At 37.8% G+C, this 27,348-nt stretch overlaps 1 protein-coding gene across 13 annotated transcripts in view; it reads right to left on the bottom strand.

The window, feature by feature from the left end:
• PALS1 (protein associated with LIN7 1, MAGUK p55 family member) overlaps positions 1 to 26,652 on the bottom strand; it is a 78,545-nt gene extending 51,893 nt beyond the window's left edge. For 2 of the 13 annotated variants that reach the window (XM_069596857.1, XM_069596859.1), the window contains exons 1-3: positions 25,245 to 26,158; positions 24,675 to 24,826; positions 297 to 377 (exon numbers count right to left, since the gene is read on the bottom strand). The gene's annotated coding sequence lies outside the window, so the exon portion shown is untranslated. Of the gene's footprint in view, positions 1 to 296; positions 378 to 24,674; positions 24,827 to 25,244; positions 26,171 to 26,255 lie in introns of those variants that run through there. The other 11 variants (XM_069596854.1, XM_069596849.1, XM_069596853.1 and 8 more) reach the window with 11 other exon arrangements.
• Between the last annotated feature and the right edge of the window lie 696 nt (positions 26,653 to 27,348).

Genomic DNA, 27,348 nt, shown 5'->3' with positions numbered 1-27,348 from the left:
GGTGAGTTCCAATATAATCAGTATCCTAGCTTTTAGGCAGAGGGAAATGTAAAACATACACTTCATGGCATAAACATACTTGGTCTAAACTAGCATCTAGAACTCCAGATATTTTTTTTAAGTCATCCTTCCTCCCCTTCTCCTAGGAGTAATGCCCTTTGACCAGCAGCTGGAAAGTCTCATATTAAGTGATCAGCATTCCTCTGACATTCTCAGAAGTTGCACTATTTGTTTCCATAGAGACAGCTTTGTCAGCTAACACAAAATTCAGGCCAAGAATAGTGAAAAGAACTTACATTATGCAAATCGGAAAGTTCTTGTCGACTATCTTCTTAGTTCTTTTCTGATTTTTTTCGCAAAACTCAGACTTTCTTACTCTGTAAAACAGAAAAGAGACAATCAAGTGTAAAAATCTGCAGAATCTTTTAGAGAGAGGGAAAGGACAGAAAAATTAATTCAATATGATATACAATTCTGTTTCCAGATAACTAGGATTTCTCAGTATAAAGCAATAAAAATGTACACACACCCATCACTAATGAACATCAATTAAAATCAATGTAAATTACCTGAAGTCAATGATGAGAAAGAAAAAGGGCATGCCCCTTCTGTAGATTATTTTTAATGACATTTTTTATCTCTAGGTAAGGCTCAAACAGAAATGCAGTTTAAGGGATTTCTTTCTTTGCTTTAACTACAACTTCTGGATCAATTTTAAACTTTATAAATGGTTTCATAAGGCCAAGAAAATGAGAAGTTTAGGATCCAGAAAGAATTTGACAGAAAGGAACCACAGTTAATTCAGAGGGGGAAATGTTAACGTGACATTGAAGACCAAGACAGAGAGGATTCTATCCTGCTGCTGCTGCTGCTAAGTTGCTTCAGTTGTGTCCAACTCTGTGCGACCCCATAGACAGCAGCCCACCAGGCTTCGCCGTCCCTGGGATTCTCCAGGCAAGAACACTAGAGTGGGTTGCCATTTCCTTCTCCAATGCATGAAAGTGAAAAGTGAAAGTGAAGTCGCTCAGTCGTGTCCGACTCTTCAAGACCCCATGGACTGCAGCCTACCAGGCTCCTCCATCCATGGGATTTTCCCGGCAAGAGTACTAGAGTGGGGTGCCATTGCCTTCTCCGGATTCTATCCTAATGAGAGATTATATTTTGATAGGGTAACACAGAACAAAAAGCAAATACACAGTAAGATGGCTTCAGAGAAAGGAGTACAGAGAAAGCAGAATTGGGTTATGTAATAAACATGTTTGGAATGATGTTTGGAAGGTTCAACATTAGATAAGATGGTCAGGAAAGGTCTATTTTAGGAAGTGATAACTGAGCTGAGACTTGAATGACAAAAAAAAAAAAAAAAAAAAAAGTCAGCTGTGGGAATATCCTGAAATAAAGGGTTCCAAATTGAAGGAACAGAAAGTACATTTTTACATGGATGTCACCAGGAATCTCAATTTCAATATATCCTAAACTGACCTCAACTTCTTCCCTACTATTGTTAATTATACTACTATCTCCAAGATGTTCTAATCAGTTGCCAAGATCTGTTGATTCCACAAGCTTTTTAGAATCCACTGAAGAGTGGCAGAATATGCCACCCCCACATATGCCACTACAAGATGCTGTAAAGAAAATGAAAAGGCAAGCTATAAAAAATGAGAAATACTTGCAGAATACCTATATTCACTATAAATACTCTTACAACTCTGTAAGTCAAATGATGTAACTGTTTAAAAGAGGCAAAAGATTTGACCAAAGATATACAAACAACAAACATCTGGAAAAATATTCAACATCATTAAGTATGCTAATAAAACCACAAGGAGATATTGGCATAGGATAGACAGAAATCAATGGAACAGAATTAAGAGACCAGAATAAACTCTAACATTTACAGGCAAATCAACAAGAGTACCAAGACAAATTAAATGAGGAGGAAAAAAAAGGAAAAAAAAAAGTCTCTTAAAAACGCTAAGAAAATTAGATATCCATATGCCCACATGCAAAAGAATTAATTGGACTTTTACCTTATACCATATACAAAAATTAACTCAAAACAGGTCAAAAACACACACATAAGAACTCTATAAAACTTAATTTAGGCATAAATCTTCATGACCTTGATTAGGCAATGGTTTCTTAAGACACATCAAAAATACAAGAAACAAAAGGAAAACAGATAAATTAGATATGATCAAAATTTTAAAACCCTGTGCTTCAAAGGACACCATGAAGAATGTGAACAATGTGTACACCAAAGGAGAAAATATTTGCAAATCATTTACTTGATTCAGGACTTTTTTCTGGAATATATAACAAACACAACTCTATAGTAAAAAGACAGTCTGATTTTAAAGTGGGAAGAGCCCCTCAACAGACAGTTCTCCAAAGAAGATATACAAATGGCTTTATTAAATGTATGCATAAAAAGATATTCTACATTATTAGTCATCAGAGAAACAGAAATCAAAACCATGAGACACCACAACACCCACTAGGATGGCTAAGATTGAAAAAAAAAAAGAAGCAGCGCTGAAATTCATACACTTCTGTTGGGAATGTCAAAGGGAACAGTTTTACACTGTAAAACAGTCTGGCAATTCCTCAAAAGGCTAAACATAGAGCAACTCCACTTCCAGGTATACAACCAAGAGAAATGAAAAAAACCTTGCACAAAAATGTTTACAGCAGTATTAACACCAAAAAGGAGAGGGAAAAAATCCAAATGTCTGTCAACCGATAAATGAATAAATAGTACAACCAAAATGAAATATTATTGAGCAGTAAAAGTACTGATACATGCTACAACACTGATGAACTCTAAAAACAGAAGTGAAAGAAGCCAGTCACAAAGGACCAAGTACTATATGATTTCATTTATAAAATGTCTAGAATAGGCAAATCTAGAGAGACAAAGTAGATTAGCGACTGCTGAGAGCTGGTGGGTGGTGGGTGTGGGGGTGTGTGTGTGTGACGGGAGGGAACGGCTAAGGGATGCAGGTTTTTTTTGAGGGGTGATGAACATATTCTAGAACTGATTGTGGTAATGATCACAGAATTCTGAATATATGTAAAGTCACTGAAATGTACACTTGAATTGGATGAATTATATATACATGGTATCCGAATCATAACTCAATAGAGCTGTTAAATAATACAATGAAATACCATTACAAACAGGACTTCCCTAGTAGCTCAGTCGGTAAAGAATCTGCCTGCAGTGCAGGAGACCCAGGTTTGACCCCTGGGTTGGGAAGATCGCCTGGAAAAGGAAATGGCTAACCACTCCAGTATTGTTACCTCGAAAATCCCTTGGACAGAGGAGCCTAGCAGGCTCCATGGATCACAAGAGTCAGGCACAACTTAGCAACTAAACCACCATTACAAATACAACACAATCACTAAAATTTAAGACCGACAACACTAAGCTTTGGAAAGCATGTGGAGAAACTGAAACCCTCATACTGGTAAGAACATGAACTGGTGACCAGTTTGACAATTTCTTAAAAAGTTAAACATAGACTTATGATATATAATCCAGTGATTCCATCTGAGAAATATATTTTTTTATTTGTAAAAAAAAGATCTAAATGGAATATTCATAAAAGCATTATTAATAATGATAGCTTTAAACTGGACACAATTCAAATGTCCTTCAGCTGATGAAAGGATAAATTTTAAAAACTGGAATACTATTCAGTAATCCCCTGGAGAAGGATATAGTAACCCACTCCAGTACTCTTGCCTAGAAAATCCCATGGATAGAGGAGCCTGGTAGGCTACCACTCATGGGGTCGCAAAGAGTCAGACACGACTGAGCGACTTTACTTACTTAATAACGTGGATGGCCTCAAAAACATAAGGCCAGGTACAAGTGTACATTCTAGATGATTCCATTCATATGAAATTACTAGGAAAGGCAAAATTAGTGCCGTTAGAAAAGCATTTTGGTGGATTCCTGCAGCTGAGGGTGGCCGTAAAAACTGGCTATGATAGGAGATGAGGGAACTTTTTCACGGGATGGAAGTGTAGTAAAACTAGATTTCAGTAACTCCTACATGATATAAATTTAACAAACTCAAACTGTACTTATAAAACGTGAATTTTATACAACATAATACCTTAAAAAATTGTTTTCAAAATTCAGATTGAACATGTAAAATTAACGAATTTTAATGTATTACACTTACTGAGCTGACTTTAAATAATACATTTAAAACTGCATCAAATGGTATCTTAACAAAACCAATTTTGTAAAAAGACCAAGTCATACACTGACATCACATAAAAAATCCTATTTCATCAATAAATGTTTAGCTCAATGCACAGATTCTACTTTCCAACAATGAATGCCCTGTGCATCATCTTCACAGAGAAGAAACTTAGCTATATCTAAAACTGAATACAGTTTAAAACTTAAACGGAATTGATCCCTGAATGACACAGGATACAGGGACACCAACCTTCCGTGCAGTGGAAATGTATAACCTATAGGAGGTTCTCTATATAGGTGATTTCTCCATATCCACAGTTCTCCATTCATGGATTCAACCAACTATGAATCCTGTAGCACTGTAGTATTTACTACTGAAAAAAATCCACCTACACCTGAACCTGCACAGTTCAAACCTGTGTTGTTCAAGGGTCAACTATATGTAGGCTACTCATGAAAAGCATTAGCTCAGAAATTACTACTGACAACAACTTAAGCAAAAATATATAAATTCACCAAAGATTTAACTGAGACACTACTTTTCCCAATTATTCTTTATGAAAAACTAAACATACTTTAAAAAAATATTTTTAAAAATAAAAATAATATATTTGAAGCAAGATTAATTCATGAAGTACAATGTAAAAAAAAATTTTTTTTTAAGCAGCAAAACAGATTTATACAACTCACAAACCAAGTTCCTTAAGAAATAGACCAAATGCAAATATCCCGGGTTTATTTTTTAATGGAACTTCTGACAAATCCTATAAGGGAATTTTTAAAATTCTACCTAATTCATGGTTTCAGTTTCAAATTAAGGAACCTTTATCATCCAGATAACTGCATTCCAAAGAAGCCATTGCTATCCTCAGTTTTAAAACTATTTTATTTAGAATGTACTATGTCAGACAGAACACAAGCAAAATTCCTTCATTTGAAAAATATCCTCAAAGGAGAAATCAAATGAGGAGGTAGAAGAAACATACAATTTAAAGGTACTTAAAATCAATTGCTCTCACAGACAAAAAAAAAAAAAAGGAAGATAGGATTCCTGTTCAATTTAACTGGGTATCAACAGGACAATGTCAATAGCTTAGAAGACACATCTTTCTCAGATGAAAAGTTTCAAAGACTTAGTAGCTTTGAACATTCCTGGCAAGAGCTGCATATAAAACATATCTGCAACAGAACGATTTTAGTTTTCAAGCTCCCATTCTTAGTCCGTAATTTTAGGCCACACAATTGCCTTGAGATTAAAAATAAAAAGACAACATGGAAAAAATACTGCTGCATTTGTAATTTGTTAAATATCTGTATCCTACAATGTTGATTTGCGAAAATTTATCAAAGACTTACTTATAAACTTTTATAAATCAGTTCAGTTCAGTCACTCAGTCGTGTCCGACTCTTTGCAACCCCATGAACTGCAGCACACCAGGCCACCCTGTCCATCACCAACTCCTGGAATTCACCCAAACTCATGTCTATGAGTCGGTGATGCCATCCAGCCATCTCATCCTCTGTTGTCCCCTTCTCCTCCTGCCCCCAATCCCTCCCAGCATCAGAGTCTTTTCCAGTGAGTCAACTCTTCACATGAGGCGGCCAAAGTCTTATGGAGTTTCAGCTTTAGCATCATTCCTTCCAAAGAACACCCAGGACTGATCTCCTTCAGAATGGAGATCCAGGTTGGATCTCCTTGCAGTCCAAGGGACTCTCAAGAGTCTTCTCCAACACCATACCTCAAAAGCATCAATTCTTCAGCGCTCAGCTTTCTTCACAGTCCAACTCTCACATCCATACATAACCACAGGAAAAACCATAGCCTTGACTGGACAGACCTTTGTTGGCAAAGTAATGTCTGTGCTTTTTAATATGCTATCTAGGTTGGTCTTAACTTTTCTTCCAAGGAGTAAGTGTCTTTTAATTCCATGGCTGCAATCACCACCTGCAGTCATTTTGGAGCCCAAAAAAATAAAGTCTGACACTGTTTACACTGTTTCCCCATCTATTTCTATTTTCTTCAATTTAAGTCTGAATTTGGCAATAAGGAGTTCATGATCTGAGCCACAGTCAGCTCCCTGTCTTGTTTTTGCTGACTGTATAGAGCTTCTCCATAAGAAGACTAGATTTTCACAGTGGCTCTCCATCACAGGAGATTCTGCCTCCCATCTATTCCCACCAGGAGAATTCTCGACAATGTCTAGATATATTCACTGTCAGGACTGTGCTGAGGGGTGCTACTGGCATCTACATAGCAGAGGCTAGGGATACGTTGCTAAACATGCACAAGATAGCACCCTCCTGCCAAGAATGATCCAGTACAAAGTATGTCAATAATACCAAAGCTGAGAGACCCCAGGGCTTCCCTGCTGGCTCAGAGAGTAGAGAATCTGCCTGCAATGTGGAAGCCCAGGGTGCAGTCCCTGGGTTGGAAAGATTTCCTGGAGAAGGGAATGGCTACCCACTCCAGCATCCTTGCCTGGAGAATTTCACGGACAAAGGAGCCTGGTTGGCTATAGTCCACAGGGTCGCAAAGAGTTGGACACAACTAAGTGACTAACACTTTCACTTTAAGAGTCCCTGAATTAAACCAAGCCAATTACTAACCCAAAATTGAGGCATTCACTCATTCAATAATTTTCATTAAGCTTCTCAGACTTCCAAGACAAAACTCTTTTTCAAGTACTGTCGGTTTCTAAATAAATAGGGAGGCTGAAAGATACTTAATATCATCTAATCTATTGCCTTTCAAAATGTTCAGGAAAAGATTTATTTCAAGGGTCACCCTGGCAGTGGATGGAAAGAGCTCAATAAATGCAATAAAAACCACTGCCAAATAAATTGCCTTGTACTGCATACTGGAACCTGAGTGGCAGTGCGAATACAATTTTAGTAACATATTCCAGCATATACTACACTCCGGCACCTCCACCACCATCACCATCACATGATGACAGTCTGGCCAGAGACTAAACATGCATACAAACTGAGGAATATTTACATTAAAAGTGGCCCAAACAAGACTTTAAAAATGTAAAGATGGGACTTTCCTGGCATTCCAGTGGTTAAGACTGTGCTCTCAAAGCCAGCAACATGGGTTAGGGATCCCTGGTCAGAGAACTAAGATGCCATATGCTGTGAACTGTGATCCAAAACAAAAACTAGAACTGTTTTAAAAAATGTATAGACAAAACATTTAATGGTCAAGCTAATATTTACTAACTCTGTGTGCTGAACACTGTGCTACCATACTTTACACAGTTAATCCTCAAACAAGTATACAAGTGTAAGTATTAGTGTTATACCTAACGACAAAAGAGAAAACAGGTTTAAAGAAGCTAAGTATTGTGCCCAAGAAGCACCTCAAAATAAATATTCAGTGGGACTTCCCTGGTAGTCCAGTGGTTAAAAATCCACCTACCAATGCAGGGGACATGGGTTTGATCCCTGGTCCAAAAAGATCCCACATGCTGCGGAGCCACAGCTAAATCTGTGTGCCACAAAACTGAGCCTACCTGCCCGAGTGCCCATGTCAGCAACAAGAAGCCTATGCACCAAAACAAAAAAGTAGCCCCTGCTCTGTAGACAAAGCCTGTGTGCAACAATGAAGACCCAGTGCAGCCAAAAATAAAGAATAAACATTCAACAGTTATTACATGCACTCTTAAACACATCCAGGTTTCAAGTTCTTTGTATCATATACTCCTTACAACATCCTCAGATGGTATTTTACAGAGAACAAAACTAGAATGATTACTAAGTGAATCTGAGTAGCAGTGATGGTGATAGTAGGTATTAGGTTGGTGTAAAAAAGCAACTGCAGTTTCATAGCATGAATTTTAAATCATAACTAGGCTCAAACACATCTTTATTCGTCAAAACAGGGGCCATTAAAATCAACACATTTTTGCCAACAAGAAATAAATTTGATTATTCCTGTAGTGTAAAAATCCATGCTTCGGGATTCGATGAACTCTTGGAAAGCATTTTCTGCCTCCTGCTGGTTGTGGAAGAGTTTTCCCTGGAAAAAGTTGTTGAGGTGCTTGAAGAAGTGGTAGTCAGTAGGCGAGAGGTCAGGTGAATATGGCAGAAGAGGCAAAACTGCATGGCCCATTAATGTCTTGCAATGTTAAAAACTGGCGGAGGAATAAGAAATCTTTTTTTTTACCGGACAATACTAAGCTCCCTATATATCATGTAATATTCTTAAGTGAAAAGTATTATGATTTTTATTTTTCCCCCCAGTGGGAAAATTCTCCATTTGCTTGTATCAAACACAAGGCTGAAGGTCTTAGGAGATATTTAAGGCCACAAACTCATAGAAAGAACTGGTTAAAAGCCAAACAGTATCAAAGATATCAAATGTTTGGTTACTTGAACTGCCCCATTATCACCTTCAACTACTTGGTAATGAAAGATTAAATGCATCCAAAAGATTAGTAAAGTTTCTGAAAAAAGGAACTAGAACAAAAGATAACTTATAACATTTTCAAACTGACTAGAAATGGATTTTTAAACTTGTGGGATAAAATTACTTGCAATGTGGCTTTTTAGTAATATTGCTACCAATCAAGAATATTTATGGCCTGGCTGGGAGAACAAGAACAGTCTGATAAGGAACAGAGCCAGTGTAAGAGATAGAAGATAAAGCCAGAATAGACTCTAAATGCAAACTAAACTGCTGGAATTTTCTCCTGCAAGCAATGGGAAACTATTGGTTTCGGAATTTTAAAAGAATGGGAAACAAAGAAGTTTTCAGAAAGTTAAAATCTTATTTTTTTTTTTTAACATTGTAATCAGTTGATTAAGAGAAAGGTAAGTAGAGCAGTCAATAGAGACAATGTTTTAATACTTTATGCATGGGAGGATAAAGGAAATAGCAGAAGGAAAAGGGATAATTTCAAACAATGCTTATAATAAAGGATGATCTGACTGGCTTTGGAGACCAGGAACCAAATACAATTCTGTAAAATATTGAGCATGATAGTTGAACCTGGCAGAAATTACAGGACCTTAAAATAGAAAAATTCAGAGAATAAGGTTTTTCTCCCATGGAAAAAAAGGAGAGGGGAGAACTGGAACGACAATAAGTTGCATTTTAGAAGTATTGCATTTAGAGTGGGAATTCTGTCTTGCTGTTAACTGCTAGGGAATCAAAGGCTAGAAATGAAAATTTGTAAGTGATTTACATATTTACATCTTACACGTTTATGTGTAAAGCTTTTCAGTTTTTATAGTAATTCAAGCACATTATTTCATTTGATCTCAACAGGTGCCCTGAAAGGTGAGCAGGTCAGATATCCCCATTTTCCAGAAGACATGCAAGCTCTGTAAGCTAAGTTTCAGAGCTAAAACTTACAGAAGAGGAACTAAAAGCCAGAGAAGTGAACCTTCATGAGGCTCTGTAGTGCTAATGGTCTCTGTAAACCAATACCATACTAACTACAGGCTTCCTTTTAAAAAAAAAAAACAAATCACATTTACATTGTTCTTTTACCTTTAAAACATGATTATGGAAAATTCATCTTTTCTCACTTGACTGCTTCATTTAACTTCACTGTTGTATGTCATCTGGTACCATCACTTCTTGGTAAATGGGTGGGGAAACAATGGAAACAGTGACAGACTTTATTTTCTTGGGCTCCAAAATCACTGCAGATGGTGACTGCAGCCATGAAATTAAAAGACGCTTGCTCCTTGGAAGAAAACTATGACACACCTAGACAGTGTATTAAAAAGGAGACAAATCACTTTGCCGACAAAGCTCCACATAGTCAAAGCTATGTTTTTTCCAGTTGTCATGTACGGATGTGAGAGTTGGACCACAAAGAAGGCTGAGCACTGAAGAATTGATGCTTTTGAACTGTGGTGTTGGAGAAGACTCTTGAGAGTCCCCTGGACTGCAAGGAGTCGATTCTAAAGGAAATCAACCCTGAGTATTCATTGGAAGGACTGATGCTGAAGCTGAAGCTTCAATACTTTGGCCACCTGATGCCAGGAGGAGACTCATTAGAAAACACCCTGACTCTGGGAAAGACTGAAGGCAGGAGGAGAAGGGGATGACAGAGGATGAGATGGTTGGATGGTGTCACCGACTCAATGGACATGAGTTTGAGCAAGCTCTGGCAGACAGTGAAGGACAAGGAAGCCTGGCATGCTGCAGTCTATGGGGTCACAAAGAGTCGGACATGATTGAGCAACTGAACAACAACAAATACCAAAAATTTTAAATAAACCTTCACTAACAATTCCTTTTCTGGAAATTTATCCTATAGAGTATGTTAAGAACAATTTGGGTATGTTACTCTACTTTTTCAACTGTAAAATTTTAAAAATCTAAATATAGATTAAGTATTTCCAATGAAAGTCTATCATTCTAATTGAGATGTGTTATCAGCATAAAATACACACTAGATTTTAAAGATTCAGCACGGGGGGCGGGGGGGGGGGGGGGGGGCGTCCCTGGTGGCTCAAATGGTAAAGAACCTGACTGCAAGGCAGGAAGACCCAGGTTTAGTCCCTGGGTTGGAAAGATCCCCTGGAGAAAGGAATGGCCACTCACTCCCATATTCTTGCCTGGAGAATTCCATGGACAGATGAGTCTGGTGGCCTGAGCTGGACACTGGCGCAAAGAGTTGGACACAACTTAGCAACTAACACTTTCACACACTTTCATGGGGGAAAAATGAATACAAAACATTTCATTATTTTTTGCATTTCATACATGCAGAGATGGTAATTTTTCAGACACTGTGTTAAACAGAATATACTATTAAGAGAGTCCCCGGTGGTCTAGTGGTTAGAATTCCAGGTGTTAACTGCTGTGGCCCAGGTTCAATCGCTGGTGGAGTACCTGAGATCACACAAGCTGCACAGTGTGGCAAAAAAAGAAAAAAAAAATGGAAGAAAAAAAGAATACCACCTGTTTATTTCAAATTTTTTAAATGTAGCTACTAGAGCATAAAGCCCTATATGAACTGACATGGAACAAAAAAGCAAGTGAATTAATTAACGGTACCTGCATATCACCCAGGGGCTTCCCTGGTGGTTCAGATGGTAAAGAATCTGCCTGCAATGCAGGAGACCCAGGTTTGATCCCTGGGCTGGGAAGATCCCCTGGAGAAGGAAATGGCAACCAACTCCAGTATTCTTGCCTAGAAAATCCCATAGACAGAAGAGCCTAGAGGGCTACAGTCTGTTGGGTTGCAAAGAGTCAGGCATGACTGAGTGACAAACACACACATACATATCATCCCATTTTTATAAATGCACATAAAAATGTTTATTAAGTTATTCACAAAAAATCCAGAAAAATATATGGAATATTGTTTTCACTTAGTATCTGAAAAATAAGGATAACTTATTTATCAGGTTTTACTTCCTGCACAATTTGGACACCTTACAAAACACTGACAAAAAATGTGTTACTTTTATAATTTGAGGGGGGGAAAAACCACATAGATAATACTTTTTTGAAAGAAAAAGTAGTGACTTTTAAAATTACAACTACCTTCTTAAAGTACAAAACATTAGCAGAAGCACCAAAGCCCTTTCAAGAGTTCTAGAACAATTAGGCAAATAGAAGAAATCAAAATATTATCCCTAAGATCCTAAACGAGTTTATAAATAATTCAACAATAAGAATTTATAAATAAATCACTTAAGCAATCATTAAAACTCTTCAGAAGTCAGGACGTCTTCTACCACACAAAAATGAATACATTACACCTGTAATTTAAAAATGAGAGGAAACCAGTTTACCAAAGGAGTAACAGCATTGAAGAAAAACTCCAAAACAGACTACTAACACTTTATAAAATAGTAAGTCAAGTTCATCTTTCATCATATTAATAATACACAATCACAAACTCAAAGAATCCTAATTACCAAAATCACAGGGTTAAGATTTTGCTTTCTAGATGCCTATTTGTATCCCTATTTTATAAAGATTTTCTCCTTCCCCTTTAATCTTAGGTTGTCAATCCTTTTAATCGTTTCCTTCCCTGAAACTCATGTATCACAAGCTGCAGGTCTCTAAAAGTGCATTGTTAAGATACACCAACTTTTGACTTCAAGTGATTTATAGTTTACTAGAGGAAAAAAAAAAAAGACTCCAAAGGTCAGCACATTAGTAGATGATTATCCCTACCCAGATGGTTTATTGGTATGCAATTCAACAATAGGCAATTAAAAAAAAATCTGCATTGTCATTGAAGGAATGCCAAATAATCAGTTCAGAATTATCAGAACAAAAAAACTGACTAAAATAAATAATCCATAGAGAATACTTTCAGGACCAGAAGTTATGTTATCAAAACAGGAAAGGCGAATTTGAGAAGAAAACTGATGAGGGTACAAATGTCACCAAGTTTAGAATCCACTGAACTTTTAGCACTACAAAACTGCTGACTGAGGATATGAGTAATGTTGTGATTTTGACTAGTCTTAGAAGGCAGTAAAACATAATGAGGACATTATACGAAATAAGAATGAAAGGTCAATCTGAAAGATTATTGTACAGAAATCCTATAGTTATAAAAGGTTACTAAACTATTCATCCATTCAACAGTGTAAGTACTCATTTGGTACAAAAACTTGGGATAGTCACTGGCAAGAAGATTGCTAAGCAGAGTGTCTAAATTCGTAAGGAACTTAAATTCTAGTATGAAAAACAAGTATAAGTGTACAAGCAAACAAACAAAACCTCTACAGAACTTCAATGCTATTTGGTAAGTGCTGCACTACAACTGCAAAAAATGCTACAGGAATTACTTGTGGAAGAGCTTCCTAAGAAAACTTGTATAAATGGGAAAGAATGTAAGACCCAAGCCATATATGAAAGGCTTCCATTACACAAAAGGAAAAAAGTGAACAAAACACTAATTCAAGCACTCTAACATGAGTAAAATTAAACAAATGGTTTCTAAACATAAAATTTTAAATCCCCATAATGAAACTCAACTCTAAAAACTGTTTTTTTAAGCCTATTTTAAAGTGTAGTAAAAATGACCTAGTGAAAAATACCCTTGACTAATGCTTGAGAGTCAATAAGAGAAACTAGCAATGCTGAGCAGAACTTGATCTCACTACATACGTAAGCTGTTTATAAATAGAGCAACAAATTGTTTTGCCCCCACTGACTTTCACTATTATTTCAGAGATGATAAAAGCTTTACTTCAACACAAAATTATAATTATCCATCACTAACTCAGCCTATGATAACCAATTCACACAATTCCTACAAAACTGCTTAAATCAAATTATTGATAATCATACTATTATATTTATGAAAACAATACAGTTCATTGTTAGTCCATGTAAGTATCATAAAACAGGTTTGTATTCTTTCTCTTATTTATGGACAAGAATTTATGAAGTGATTAATATATATACCAGGTACTATGCTAATCATTCTTGATACATCATTTAAATTAATCCTCAAAATAAGACTCTGAGGGGATCTGAATATTCCACTTCAAAAGGTGACATTTTGGCAAAAGGGTTATTTTGAGATAAGGCGATTAGAAAACAGCATACAACAGAAAAAAAAACTGCCTTTCCCTATCAGACTTAAAAGGCAGGGCATAAATTTTCCTTTTTAAAGGTAACATGAATTTTCATTTCTAATTACCAGAAAGAGGAACTCAATCCTCAGAGTTGACTCTTATCAATGCAGATGACACAGACATAAATCTACATAACAAACCTGACTAAAATAATCTGTATATTCACTAGTTGCTCCCACATATTTACATTCCCACAATTTGCAGGCCCTACAAAGCCTCTTTCCTTTCTTTGTCTGGTCTGTATTCCACAATTTATCGCTCAGACTCACTGCTTCTATGGTTTCCAATTCTTTCCTCTGTAGCCCTCCATATACATAAGTGACAAACCATTTCTTCTGTTAACTCTGTCTTTTGTCAGTTTAATCTGCAGAGCCCCAGACAAAGCTAGGAGGAAACAGAAAAAGGTTTTTCCTTCCCTCAGTTAATTTCAGTTGCTCAGTCGTGTCCAATTCTTTTTGGCAGCACGCCAGGCCGCCCTGTCCATCACCAACTCCCGGAGTCCACCCAAACCCATGTCCATCGAGTCAGTGATGCCATCCAACCATCTCATCCTTTGTCGTCCCGTTTTCCTCCCGCCCTCAATATTTCCCAGCATCAGGGTCTTGTCAAATGAGTCAGCTCTTCACATCAGGTGGCCGAAGTATTGGAGTTTCAGCTTCAACATTAGTCCTTCCAATGAACACTTAGGGCTGATTTCCTTTAGGATGGACTGGTTGGATCTCTCAAGAGTCTTCTCCACCACTACAGTTCAAAAGCATCAATTCTTTGGTGCTCAGCTTTCTTTATAGTCCAACTCTCACATCCACACATGACCATTGGAAAAACCATAGCCTTGACTAGACGGACCTTTGTTGGCAAAGTAATGTCTCTGCTTTTGAATATGCTATCTAGGTTGGTCATAACTTTCCTTCCAAGGAGTAAGCGTCTTTTAATTTCATGGCTGCAATCACCATCTGCAGTGATTTTGGAGCCCAGAAAAATAAAGTCTGACACTGTTTCCACTGTTTCTCCATCTACCTGCCATGAAGTGATGGGACCAGATGCCATGATCTTCGTTTTCTGAATGTTGAGCTTTAAGCCAACTTTTTCACTCTCCTCTTTCACTTTCATCAAGAGGCTTTTTAGTTCCTCTTCACTTTCTGCCATAAGGGTGGTGTCATCTGCATATCTGAGGTTATTGATATTTCTCCCGGCAATCTTGATTCCAGCTTGTGCTTCATCCAGCCCAGCATCTCTCATGATGTACTCTGCACAGACGTTAAATAAGCAGGGTGACCATATACAGCCTTGATGTACTCCTTTTCCTGTCTGCAACCAGTCTGTTGTTCCATGTTCAGTTCTAACTGTTGCTTCCTGACCTGCATACAGATTTCTCAAGAGGCAGGTCAGGTGGTCTGGTATTCCCATCTCTTTCAGAATTTTCCAGTTTCTTGTGATCCACACAGTCAAAGGCTTTGGCATAGTCAATAAAGCAGAAATAAATGTTTTTCTGGAACTCTCTCGCTTTTTCCATGATCCAGCAGATGTTGGCTATTTGATCTCTGGTTCCTCTGCCTTTTCTAAAACCAGCTTGAACATCAGGAAGTTCACGGTTCACATATTGCTGAAGCCTGGCTTGGAGAATTTTGAGCATTACTTTACTAGTGTGTGAGACAAGTGCAATTGTGCGGTAGTTTGAGCATTCTTTGGCATTGCCTTTCTTTGAGACTGGGATGAAAACTGACCTTTTCCAGTCCTGTGGCCACTGCCGAGTTTTCCAAATTTGCTGACATATTGAGTGCAGCACTTTCACAGCATCATCTTTCAGGATTTGAAACAGCTCCACTGGAATTCCATCACCTCCACTAGCTTTATTCATAGTGATGCTTTCTAAGGCCCACTTGACTTTGCATTCTAGGATGTCTGGCTCTAGGTGATAAACACCATATTGATTATCTGGGTCATGATGATCTTTTCTGTACAGTTCTTCTGTGTATTCTTGCTACCTCTTAATATCTTCTGCTTCTGTTAGGTCCCTACCATTTCTGTCCTTTATTGAGCCTATCTTTGCATGAAATGTTCCCTTGGTATCTCTAATTTCTAGAAGAGATCTCTAATCTTTCCCATTCTATTGCTTTCCTTTATTTCTTTGCATTGATCACTGAGGAAGGCTTTCTTATCTCTCCTTGCTATTCTTTGGAACTCTGCATTCAAATGGGTATATCTTTCCTTTTCTCCTTTGCTTTTCGCTTCCCTTCTTTTCACAGCTATTTGTAAGGCCTCCTCAGACAGCCCTACAACCTCTGAATCAGGCATAAGTACAACCCCCATTCTGCAGAGAAGGAATCAGATTTTCACAGGTTAACCTGCCCAGAGTCACACACAAGTCAAGAAGCACCAATCTGATTCCACAGTATGAGTACTTAATTGGTGCAAGGTTTGTAACTATGATGTCTATCAGAAAAGCCCATAATTCATCCATTCACATTTAATATTTGTAAAGAAAGCTAATTAAGAACGTGTGAAAGTTAGGCAATCCCCCCCATCCATCAATAAACACATTTATGGTCAATGCCGAATAAATGGAACTGTTCTGAATCTCAAATTCTCTCAGGCTACAGGAGGTGACTAGGTTAGAACAGTCTCTGGGATGAAACTTACAAGTAAGGCTAAGGTTTAATATGTAAATGATTAAAAAGTGCAAACTGATACATCCATCTACCATGTGCCATATTAACCAATGAGATATTAAAAAGATGTAGCCCCTACACTTAAGGAGCTTACAATTTACAGGTTCAAAGTTCTCACTTTAATTCAAGTACAATTTAAACACTAAATTAAAGATGTCTTTCCTAAAAAAGATTCTTACCAAAAAGACAGTGTTAAACTAGGTAAATCTAAAAGCAAGCTAAAATACAAAGTAGAAAAATCCAAGGGCTCTGGAGAAAATAAACTGAGTTCAAATACCTGCTATCAATTACAACAGGAATCAGGATAAAATAATGTCTCTGAGCCTCTATTTGGTCACAAAGTTGTTAATGTATAGAACGATACAAAGGATGATAAACTAAGAGATGGGGCAAGGATACAGTTCTGGGTAGGGTTAGGGGAAAGAAATACTGTGATTCAGCCAAATTAAATACTATTCTCACTATAAAATTTAAATAAAAGGATAAGGCAGAAAGTATAAGGGTAAGAAATAAAGTATAAAAGATTAAAATATAAAAAGAACACTGTCCCTTTAAGATGCCTAAAAAGAACCACCAAATTTCCTTTCATAAACTCTTAAGGTATCTACTGATTACTTTACTTCTAAGTGAATCATTATATTGAAAAACATCTGTAGCTTATTTGCTTATCTGCATAGTCCTCAGATAAATCACCTGCCCAGAGGTTTAACTCTGGGATTCATGATAAATTTCCTTGAATGCCCTGATGGTTATATGCAATAATGAAAATGTTCTGTATCTGCATCGTGCGGTAGTAACACAGCCACACTGGCCATATATGGCTAACAAGCACTTGAAATGTGGCATGGGTAACTGAAGAACTGAATTCTTAATTTTAGTTAATCCAGATTTAAACAGCCACATGTGGCTGGTGGCCACTATACTAGAGAACAGAGCCCCCGAGAAACATGTGTTCACATGCACTTTCATAAACTAAACTTACAGGAACATTCACGGGGACATTTACTCATAATAACCAAAAGTTAGAAACAACTCACCAACAGCAACACAGTTAAATAAACCTTGATATATAATTTTTAAAAAATTATAAGTCTGCAACACTATAAAAGGAACCTTACAATATATTTGCATATTATTTAAGAAATTCTGTGATTCTGTCCATTTCAAACAACTAATAAATTCTCTTAATCCAACTTAGTCTCTAAGGGACTATCCATACTTACTTCAAAGCCAGGCCTTTGAGGGCAGTGACTTCATCTAATACTTCCTTATATCCCACCCAAAGTCTCCACATTATAAATATTCAGTATTTACCTATAATCTTCTGAATAAACTAGTTTAATGATTACTTGTAGACCAAAGAAAAACCAACTCATACATAAGTATCATACAGATAATATAATCAATGTAAAGCTGAATTTTAAAAATCTGCTTAAAAACAAACTTTTCTTTCACACTAAGTGTAATACAATTGCATTCTAAGTTATAACTGTGATTAAACAATAATATAAAGTTTTCTTAGTAAAATCTGATAAGACTTTGCAATAGCTTCTGCTTAAGCTTGAAGGGAAAAATGGAGAACATGGGACAAGAAAACAATTTCTGGGAGTCCAGAGGCAGGTAATAACAGAGCTAACAAGCCACACAACAGAGCAATGATTTCATTGAGTACTAAAAAGATAACCAATTTGGTACATGAGATCCAACCCCAGTCCTGCCACCAACTACTGGAGCAAAATTAATCCAACAGCCACGTATGTGGCATCTCTGCCTCTGATCTGCCAAAAGCACTGATATTTTCTTTTCTTTTCTTTTTTTTTTTTGAGGAGCGAGGGGAGTTAAAATTTCAAATCCAGCTCTATCTGGACAGAAATTCAGAAAGAAAGAATAACAACTTTCTGAAGCATCCCTTATGTCCCAAACATTAAACAAAAATGAGCATCTAAATTTAAGTACTTTTAAAAGTACAACCAAATCCTAGCAGAGCGCCCAGTTCAGTTCACTCACAGGAGTCAACTAATTTAAATACATTCAATCTTACAGGCACTTCTGAAGCACTCAAAATACAGAAAACCTACTTCTTAGGTCATATCAAAATAAGGCATTTTAAGTGACATTATAATGCATTTTTGTGACAATGTAAAATCCTCAAAACAGAAATATTTTAACACAAACTCTCAATTTTTTCATGTGAAGTTTCTGATACTACTGTGAAGCCAAACAGTTACAACTTACATGTCCAATAAGCATAATTCAAAAGCTAATTTAGCTAGAAATATAAATACAACCATAATTTCTAATATTTGGACAACTACACACTGTAAAATAACATAAAATGGTGTGGTGGTAGGAGCAAATCTTATTAAGTAACTACCACATGTCAGAATATTTTGCTCAGTACCTTCCATACCCTATTTTATCTTCTTCAATCATCTTCCTAGATGGCCACCTGTTAAAGATAAGGAAAATGAAGGCGTGGCTGGGAATTACAGCACTAAATAACCTTCCAACTCAGCTGATCTTAAAGTCTTTTTGCTACATTACTAAAATTATTTTCATTTTTCCTTCTGACTTTGCCCAAAATCAAAATAGGCAAACTAAGCCCACAGGCCAAATAAGGTATACCTTGTTTTTATAAACAAAGTTTTACTGGAACACAGATTCATTTGGCCATCTTTGCACTGTTAACAGCAGAGTTGGATACCTGCAACAGAACTGGTACAATCTGGAAAGCCTAAAATATTTACTACCTGGCCTTTTACAGAAATTTGCCAACCCCTGCCTTAAAGTATCAAAAATGCAAAGAACCTCAGAAGCCTCAAAACTTCAATGTTTAGTGTCTTTGAGACAACTATTAACTTAAGAAAGAAGGAACTTCAAAATTATATGAGAGAAATTGCTTGAAACTTTATGTTTAAAGCATGATAAGCTCAAATTTATAAAAATGATAAAATTAAATAGCTTGATTATGAAGTTACTGAACCCTTGTTAATTGTTTTGAAGGGAAGGTGGTAAGGTATAGGATCTCCGTTTTGGATCTCAGTACCCCGACCAGGGATGGAACCTGTGCCTCCTCCTGCAGGGGGAGTGCAGACTCCTAGCCTGCCAGGGAATTCCCCATGAAAACTTATTCTTAATAATTAAAGTGTCTTCTGTAGTAGGAACTGATGGAGGAAAAACTTCACAATTCACCATGCTAAAACATATTTAATAAACATGTACCTTTTTTACTATGCACCTACATTTTTTCATGAAGAACATCTTCAGTATAGCAAATCAGAGCCTGGTATTTTAAGTAGTTTATACTTCACTTCACACTTTTTAATACATTCACTGAATTCCTTACACTTGGATTAAACCAAACATTTATGTGATTACTCAAGGGTCTAGTTGATTTTCTCATGTTGAAGGAGCTTTCTCCACCCTTGCCACCCCTCGTGGTATGTGACATTCCCACTGCTTTCATTCCAAGTAAAAAATCTCCCAATTAAATAATTTTATCTTCATTCAAAACATACTTCACTACCCAAATACACTTAAACAATTTGCTTAAATTAAGCCAGAATGAAGAAATGCTTGATTACAGTATTACAAACATTTTCTTTCTTCATTTAGTAATTTGAAACAGGAGTCCCATAGTGGTAAAGTACAGTCTATAAACTCCAGTATAGATAAAGAAGTCCTACAACATATGAAATGTACATAACTGTTAATGAATACCTTGATTTTGATGACTTTATAAACACTTTCATAAAATCTTATATTCAGTTTCCTTTTTAAGAAAAATGTCAATATCAAAGGAAAAGAACCCCAAATTATTTAGTTTGCAACAACTCTGGAGTTATTCCCAGAAACACACAAGGCTGCGTCAAAATTGAAAAAATTCATCAGTGTAATTCACCGTATTAACAGATTTAAAAAATTCAAATGGTCACCTCAATAGATGCAGAAAGGCATTTGACAAAATTCAACATCCATTCATGATTAAAATCGCAAACAAACAACCCCCCTCAAACTCTCAGCAACCTCAGAACAGAAGGAAATTTCCTTAATATAATTTAGAGAATCTACAAAATGACTTACATCTAGCATTATATTTTGAAGGTGAGACTGAATGCTCTAAGATTGTGAACAAGGCAAGGATGTTCCCTTTCAACCCTACAGGAAGTCCTAGCCACTGCAAAAAGTCAAGAAAAAAAAGACATGCAGGAAAGGAAGGTAGGTTTCTCTATTCATAAATGACATGACTGCCTCCTTAGACAAATTCCAAGATATCTACAGGAAAAAGCTCCTAGAAGTTATAAATGAGTTTAATAAAAACTCAGAATACAAAGGCAACATATAAAAATTTATTGCATTTCTACATACTAGCAATGGTCAACTGGAAAGACAAGGTTTTAAAAATGAGATTTGCAATAGGACTAAAAAACTGAAATACTTAGGTAGAGAACTAATAAAACATTTGCAGGATCTACATGTTGAAAACTATGAAACATTCGTGAAAGAAATAAAAGACCTAAATAGAGAGAAACATCATGTTCATGGATTGGAAAACTCTATTTTGTTAAGATGTCAATTATCAAACTAATCTACAATTTCAAACTCCTCAGTTCAGTTCAGTTGCTCAGTCATGTCCGACTCTTTGTGACCCCATGGACTGCAGCACGCCAGGCCTCCCTGTCCATCACCAACTCCCATAGTTTACTCAGACTCATGTCCATTCAGTCAGTGATGCCATCCAATCATCTCATTCTCTGTCATCCCCTTCTCCTCTCGCCTTCAGTCTTTTCCAGCATCAGGGTCTTTTCAAATGAGTCAGCTCTTTGTATCAGGTGGCCAAGGAATCAGAGTTTCAGCTTCAGCATCAGTCCTTCCAATGAGTATTCAGGACTGATTTCCTTTAGGATGGATTGGTTGGATCTCCTTGCAGTCCAAGGGACTCTCAAGAGTCTTTTCGAACACCACAGTTCAAAAGCATCAACTCTTTGGTGCTCAGCTTTCTTTATGGTCCAACTCTCACATCCACACATGACTACTGGAAAAATCATAGCTTCGACTAGATGGACCTTTGTTGGCAAAGCAATGTCTCTGCTTTTTAATATGTTGTCTAGGTTGGTCATAACTTTTCTTCCAAGGAGCAAGCATCTTTCAATTTCATGGCTGCAGTCACCATCTGCAGTAATTTTGGAGCCCAGAAAAATAAAGTCTGCCACTGTTTCCCCATCTATTTGCCATGAAATGATGGGACCAGATGCCGTGATCTTAGTTTTGTGAATGCTGAGTTTTAAGCCAACTTTTTCACTCTCCTCTTTCACTTTCACCAAGAGGCTCTTTAGTTCTTCTTCACTTTCTGCCATAAGGGTGGTGTTATCTGCATATCTGAGGTTATTGATGTTTCTCACGGCAATCTTGATTCCAGCCTGTGCTTCATCCAGCCCAGCGTTTCTCATGATGTACTCTGCATATGTTAAATAAGCAGAGTGACAATACACAGCCTTGACATACTCCTTTTCCTATTTGGAACAGTCTGTTGTTCCACGTCCAGTTCTAACTGTTGCTTCCTGACCTGCAAAATCCTAGCAGAATTTATATATATTTATAGCAATAAGCTGATTATAAAATTTAGGCAAAAGTACTAAAATAGCTAAAACAATTTTGAAAAAAAAAAGTTGGAGAACTCACATTACCTGATTTCAACACTTCATTTTAAAGCTATATTAATCAAGACACTGTGATACTGGTGGGGGAAAAAAAAAAGCCAAATACAACAATGGAACACAGAGGAGGCTAGAAAGAAACCCACACAATGTAGTCAAATGGTTTTTGACCAAGAAACAAAGACAATTCAATGGAGAATAGTCTTTTTAACAGACAGACATGGAACAACTGGACAAATGAAGCTCAACTTACAGCTCTACACAAAAAGTAACTCAAAAGTATAGCACAGATCTAAAGGTAAAATATATCATTTACAGAAGACAACATAGCAGAAAATCTTTGTGATCTTGGTTTGGCAAAGAGTTCTTATATAAAATACCAAAACTAAGACTCATAAAAGAAAATATTGATACTTTGCACTTAACCAAAATTTAAAACTTCTGTACTTCAAAAGACACAGCTGAGAAGGAAGGAAAAAGCAGGCCAGACTGGAAGAAAGTCTCTGCAAACCATGTATCTGACAAAGGACTAGAAAAAAATCAGACAGTAAGAAAATTCAATTTAGAAATGGAAAAAGATTTGGAACTTGGACACTTCATCAAAGATATGCAGATGGCAAGTAAGCACAGAAGTGATGCTCATCATCAATATTCACGAGAAAAATTCAAATAAAAACCACAATGAAATACTGTTTTTTATATATATATATATATATACCTATTACAATGACTAAAATTAAAAAGAGTGATCATACCAAGTGTTGATGAGGACGTAAAGGAACTAGAATACTCATACACCACTGAGAATATACATAATTCAGCCTCTTTGGAAAATGCATTTTAGAGCGTATAGTTTCCTATACTACTGTGACAAGTTGCCACAAATTTAGTGGCTTAAAACAACATAAACTTATTATTTTACAGTTCTGTAGGTTAAATATCTGACACAGGTCTCTCTGGGTGAAAATCAAGTTGTTAGCTGAACTCCATTCTTTTCCACGAGGTCTAAAGATTAATCCATTTCCTGGCCTTATCAAGAGACCATATTTCTTAGCTTATGCCCCAAATTCTCCAACCTCAAAACCAAGAACTCTGCATCTCTCTGTCCCTGCTCCCACTGTTACATTTTTCTACCTTCTCTTCCCCTTTTAAGAATCTTTGTGATACTCTAGGCACAGCACCTGGATAACCCCAGGATAAACTCTATTTTAAAGTCAGTTGATTAATTCCAGCTACAACTTTAATTCACTTTTGTCATGTAATCTAATTTATTCACATTTTCCAAGGAGCAGAACATCTTGGGCCACTATTCTACCTAATACATATTTTTAAAGTTAAACATACACTGCCCACATGACCCAGAAATTACACTTGGAGGTGCTTATCCAAGAGAAATGAAGGCTTGTGTTCACATAAAAACTTGCTAACAAAGATTTATAGCAGCTTTATTCGTAGTTTAAACAAAAAACTCTAATGTCTTTCAACTGGTAGATGGATAAATTGTGATGCATCCATACACTGGAATAGTATATTCAGCAACATAAAGAATTGCTAATATACTCAACATCAAGAAACACTCAAAAGTATTACACTAAATTAAAGAAACCAGACTCAAAAGGCTAAATACTATATAATTCCATTACCTGATATTCTAGAAAAGACAAATTACAGGAAAAGACAATAATCAATATCAGTTACCAGCAGTTAAAGACTATAAAAGAGCAGCTCAGGGGAATTTCAGGGGCTGGAACTATTACTGGGTGTCTCAATTTTGGTAGTTGCATAGCTCTATGTATCTGTCAAAATAACTACAACAAAAAGAGTTAATTTCACTTCACCAAAATTAAAAGTTAAAACCTTTGTGAAAAGAAGGAAAATAATTATATCATTTCTCACCCATCAGACTGGCACAAATTAAAAAATCTGATGCCAATCTGGCAATTCTAAATGTGGATAAGGGTGACTCATATACTGTTGGCAGGTCTGTAAATTTTTACAACTTTAGAGTATTATTTGGCAGCTGGCAAAGTTGAAAATGCACATCAACCTATGGCCCAGCAATTCATTCCAGAGAAAACTTTACAAATGTGTTCAAAGAGATACACATACGGATGTTCACGAAACATTGTCTGAAATACTGAAAAACTGAGAATAACCCTTCAGTCAAGGAATGAATTAATTGTGGTTAGTGGTTATTTTAAAAAGAAAAAGAAAAAATGCATAAGGGAAAAAATCAACTCTGCTGGCTCCATATATGATTTTTCAGAAGAGTTTAACTTATCAGTTTATTTAACAATAGTATATAGTGAAAAGAACACTGTACTGGAATCTGAAGGCAAGCATTTTAGCATTTAGTTCCAACTCTGCCAACTAATCTATCCATATATCTCACTTTCCTTTTCTTGGAAAATGAATAGGTTAGACTATACAAAGACTAAAGATTATTTCCAACTCAACAAGGATACTGATACGAAAAATGGGCCAAATTTCTTGTATGTCTGTGACGAGCTTTTTAATCATATAGTAATCATTCAGAAAGAGCATATAAACTTCTAAACTCACCCTACTAACTTGGTGGTGGTGGTTTGGTCGCTAAGTCATGTCCAACTCTTGTGATCCCATGGACTGTAGCCTGCCAGGCAGAGTTCCCGGGATTCTCCCGGCAAGAATATTGCAGTGGGTAGCCATTTCCTTTTCCAGAGGATCTTCCCAACCTAGGAATTAAACCCAGGTCTCCTGCACTCCAGGCAAATTCTTTACCGGTTGAGCTACAAGGGAAGTTCTACTACCTTGGGCAACACTCAAGTAAAATTTGCATATCCTTTTGTAGTTTATCATTCTAAAATACGTTAATATTAATGAGTCAATCTTCTCAAATTCAAGTCTGTGTGGCCAAAAGTCAACTACATGGTAAGATTTACTTGACTTTAACAAAGATAAAATGATGTTCTTTCTGTATTTTTTTTTTGACTGTTTCATCTACAGAGTTCCTACACTATAATAGCTTCCACCTGCTACAATAGTATAGAAAGCCTTTTAAAACCTATAACATGCAAATCTACAGAAATCTAGTAAATAGTAGTTTACTATCCAAAGGAGCTTATTTAATAATTTCATTATCCCAATACTTACACTTCAAAGACACCAATGACCAGCATGCCACTTGTTCCTATTGAAGAATTTATTAGGTTATTAATTTCTGGTATAATCCAAAAGCATAATTAGACCACTATCATTAACACGTAACACTTTTGAAAAACACAAATATTAACACCTTTCACCTTGTCATTAAAACCGAAATTTCAAAATGTTTGTTCCAAGGGCTTGCCAAATCTAAATTTTCACAATTCTAAACAAGAACGGAGACAAAACACTACTTCTAAAAACCTCCTCGGTATGAGATTTTAATTTGAACGTCAACTGCCAGGAAAAACCTTTCGACGGAAACTTAAATTCTGAACATATTACCGTATGTCAATCAACTAGACAGAAGGTGAGTTATTATCATTAGGAAGTTACATAATTTGCACCCAAGATTGTTTAAACCCTCTCGTTAAACGCAGCTGACAACAATTTATAGGCTTCCAATTTCAACCTGCAAACTTAAATTACCAGAAACCATGAACGGGATTAGGCTTTTCTTTAAAAATGGTTACGAGGAAGTAAGAATTGTTTATTTGTTTCAAGACTGCAGCGAGGAGCCGAATATCAGCAGCTGAGTCAGGCAGAGAAACGACGACTACATTCCGTCTACCAGAGGAAAGTGTTCTTTGCCCCGCCACGATCCCGGACCCGGCCTGGAGCGAGTCCGGAGAGTTGCGAACCCCGAGGCGCGGCCGCAGAGGACAGGCGCCTCCCTGCGCCTCGGGCCGGGCGAGCAGGAGACCCGCCGTGGTGGGTCGTTAGCCAGGCAGAGGGAGCGGGCACCGCCAGGCAGCGTTCCTCCGAGGGACAAAGGTTGAGCCGACACCCTCCGCTGCCGGCCGGGCTCCCGCTGCCTGGAGCAGCCCGCGAAGCAGCCCGGGGTCCCGCCCGGGCCCGCGCGTGGGGGAGGGGGTGAGCGCGGCCGCGCCTCCCCCAGCCGCTCGCGGGGACCTGTTGATTAAGACCGCCACACCGAGCCGCCGCCGGTCAGCCTCTTACCTCCGCGCCACGGCGGCCGCCGCTCCTCCCGCCCCGGCCTCCTGTAAACACTGCAGAAACGACAGCTTCCCAGCGGCACTTAAAGTACCGGATAAAGAATCCAGAAACTCGCGATTCCCTACCTCACAATCTTAAATCCCCGCCCCCGCCCCACCGCCAGTCGCCGCCGTCGCCGCCAGTGACTCCACCTCGAGACCGCGCGAGACCGCGCACGCGCTCCCGGGACTCTGGCGCAGTGGGCGCGCCTATCCCAGCCGCTCCTTTGCACGTCTGCCCGCTGTTTGGCAGAGAGGCTCGCGCCATTCGCCCAATCCCGAGCCGGCGCGGAGAACGGGCCCTCTCATTGGTCCGCTCTGCAGCTCCCGAGGGGCCGGCCGCGCGCGCACTCGCGCTCCTCAAGTGGAAAACGCGGGGTGTTACGGGCTTTCAGGCACTAGGGAACTGCTTTTGGCTTGAGCTCACTGGCCAGGTTATGTGAGGACGTGAGGTTTTGCTAAGACGCAGTGGGCGGGCTCACGCTCTACAGACCTTTCTTATCTCCCTGAATGTCCGTCAGCTGCTGAAGAAAATCTGGTTCCCTTTGAAGCTACTCGTCCTGTCCTGTGAAGCACGTCACACAGTCTAACATTTGTGTAAAAAAGAACCATGGCATACCCGAACACCTGGATGCGTGTGGTGTGCCACGAAAGAATTCTCTGCTACCATGGAAGACTTCACAAAGCTAGCAGCTAGAACCGAATTCTGAAAACCAGACAGGAAGGATGCCACAGAAGAGGGCCACAGCTGTTGCACAAAACTCAGGTACCTGGGCCAACCCACATCCAGTGCAAGGAAATCCACGTGAACACTCGTCAAGATTCCCTGGAAACTGTTAGCCATATCCAGGAAGGAAAGGAAACAAAAAAGTGTGTGTGTGTGAGAAGAGAGATCGATTTCCTTTTCTGAGTTGTTAAATACGTGAAATAAGTAATAATTCAAGAAACTTCCTTTAGTTCCTCGATGAGTTTTTGTTTGTTTTCCTTTTAGCTCGGGGTTTCTCAACTTCAGCAGTATTGACATTTGGGCCAAATAATTCTTTGGGGGCTGTCCTGTG

This window comes from Ovis canadensis, chromosome 7 (genome assembly GCF_042477335.2).
Source record: "Ovis canadensis isolate MfBH-ARS-UI-01 breed Bighorn chromosome 7, ARS-UI_OviCan_v2, whole genome shotgun sequence".
In the NCBI taxonomy this organism is placed as follows: domain Eukaryota; kingdom Metazoa; phylum Chordata; class Mammalia; order Artiodactyla; family Bovidae; genus Ovis; species Ovis canadensis.
This window is presented reverse-complemented; position numbering and strand designations above follow the sequence as displayed.